This window comes from Mauremys reevesii, linkage group 2 (genome assembly GCF_016161935.1).
Source record: "Mauremys reevesii isolate NIE-2019 linkage group 2, ASM1616193v1, whole genome shotgun sequence".
NCBI classification, from domain to species: domain Eukaryota; kingdom Metazoa; phylum Chordata; order Testudines; family Geoemydidae; genus Mauremys; species Mauremys reevesii.
In genome coordinates this window covers 178,194,060-178,196,850 of record NC_052624.1, presented here as the reverse complement: position 1 = coordinate 178,196,850, position 2,791 = coordinate 178,194,060, and positions in this window count along the sequence as shown.

Genomic DNA, 2,791 nt, shown 5'->3' with positions numbered 1-2,791 from the left:
TGGACGTTCACAGTGGAACAACCCTGTTTCATTAAGAAGTCTTGAGATGGACGGCACTGCTCCACAACTGGATGGTCCTCACTGGGAGGGGCATGGCCAGAGCGCCAAAGAAAGATTCTCATTCAGGGCATCTGCCAGGCAGTGCTCCTATGCATCCCAAACCACTGTAACACTGCCTTCCCTTGGCAGGACTCCAGCGTGCATGTACCACTGCCGATGCCCAGGAATGAATCACCTTCCTTGTTTGGGCACAGCTGGGTCTGCTGGCACTGAGGGATGCAGTTTGTATTCCCTCTGTCATCAGTGTTGACTCAACCCCAGCAGTCTATTCAATAAATTATCTCCAGCATATGCTGGAAGTGTCACCATCGACTTTAGCTTAAAAGACTAACATTGAGCTCCTCCTAAATCCTCTTCACTTCCAAATTTTCTCCATTACTGTCTCCAAGGCTCATAACCCCAGTATTATTTTTAATTTCTCCCCTTCTCCCTGCATACACATACATCTACCTCAGGCTTCCAAAATATGTATGAGCATGCACAAAACTGGAATTGTGTATGCATGCAGCTGCCTGTGCTTGCAGTATCTTTGTATGCGTTTGTGCATATTTTATGGGTGCAACGAAGGTGCTTATGTTAGAAAATTTGGCCCACAGTGTTCTGGCCATTGGACTCACTGATTGTAATAAGGAAAAAATAATAGAAAGTTTGCTTCTCCCCCCAAAGTCAATTATCATCTAGTTCATGAGTGAAGAAACAAAAAATCTGAAGGTTTATAGTTTCTCCCAATGAGGAAAAGAGATTATAGCCAAGAAAAACTCACGTACAAATCAGACTGTATGTTGTTATGTTACAAACAACATGGGGTTGGAGCTATTTAAATCAATGGATATTGTGGGTGTTCAGTTCCTTCAAGATCAGGCGATGAAATGCAAAATTTGGAAACTATAATAATTTAACATTTGATGTCATGGCCCAATCATGTCAATATGAAAAAGTTGACACATTTTCTGTCCATTCTCCTGACAGCTGTCTTTTTAAAGCCAAATACACTGTTTTCCCCCTTTGAGTTAGCATATCATTTTAAAATAAATTACTAACATGCAAATTTTAAATTTCCCTGTTTTAGCTATTTATTAATAAGATGGTGTTGAGACATTTAGACCCTAAATGTAACCACCACTTGAAAAATCTTATTAAAGCTAGAAATGTTTCTTCTTATAGATTTGTAAACATAGATGTGTATACACAAATTAATTTGTTCATGTGGCCTCTGAGTGCATACGTATATAGATACCTACACAAATACATACATATCCATATCTATAGATAGATGTAGAAAAACAGGACATTAAAAGAATATGAAGGTTGCAAAATCAAGCACTCACAAGTCAGAAAATGACAGAACTACGGTTGCTTGTGGAACTTAATTCAGCTATCTTGTGTGTATGCATTATGATATAGACTTTACAGGCATGATCACAACCATTTTTTCCACAGGACCCCTGCCTCATTCAGTGCACAAGGTGGACCTAGACTGGAGCTAGATCAGGATTGTGTATTGAAACTGGCTGTTGTCTCTAGGATCCCTGCCTCATTTACTGCTGAAGTTGGAAGGTGTGTAGTAAATGAGCCAGGGGACTGCAGGAAAAGAAAGGACAGTCTCATGGTTAAGACAGTTGAATGCTCTCCTGGAAAATTGAGTTCTATGCCTGACTCTGCCACAGAGTTCCTATGTGATGCTGGGCCAGTCACTTAAAGCAAACTTTTCACAGGGGGTCACTAATTATGTGTTCCTCATTTTCTGGGTGCCTGATTGAGGCCCTGGGGTCCAACTTACTGAAGTTCTGAGCTCCAGCTGGGGGTGTGGGATCTGGTGTGGGGCCGGGGATGATGGATTTAGGGTGCAGGGAGGGGCTCTGGGCTGGGATCAAGGAGTTTGGTGGCAGGGAGGGGGATCAGGACTGGGGCAGGGGGTTGGTGCACAGGAGGGGTCAGGGTGCAGGCTCCAGGTGGTGCTTACTTCATGCAGCTCCCAGAAGCAGCAGCATGTCCCCCCTCCAGCTCCTACGTGGAGGCGCGGCCAGACGGCTCCAAACACTGCCCAGTCTGCAGGTGCCACCCCCGCAGCTCGCATTGGCTGCAGTTCCCGGCCAATGGAAGCTGCAGAGCCAGTGCTTGGGGTGGGGACAGCATGCGGAGCCCCCTGGCTGCCCCTACACGTAGGAGCCAGAGCAGGGACATGCTTCTGCTTCCAGGAGCTGCTCAGAGCCAGGGCAGTCAAGGAGCCTGCCTTAGCCCTGCTGCACTGCCAACTGGACTTTTAATGGCCCGGTCAACAGTGCTGACTGGAGCCGCCAGGGTCCCTTTTCGACCGGACATTCCAGTCGAAAACCAGACATCTGGCAACCAGTGTTCCTTCTAATTTTTCCCACCCATGTGTGTAATGAATTTTGTTGTGTGCACCAATATGAAGGTGATTTGTGACACATCTCCTCCATACTGGTGCACATAACAAAATTCATGTGGTGAGGGTGGGGCCAAGGGATTCGGAGTGTGGGAGGGGGCTCAGGGCTGGGGCAGAGGATTGGTGCAGGGGCGTGAGGGCTCCAGCTGGGGGTGCAGGCTCTGGGGTGGGGCTGGAGATGAGGGGTTTGGGGTGCAGGAGGGTGCTCCAGGGTTACAGCAGGGAGAGAGGACTCCACCCAGTGCTCTCTCCCCGCAGCAGTACCTGGGCTGGCGGGGAGAGGTGCCTCTCCCCGCCATGTTAGCTCTAGGGCTGGGGCTGCAG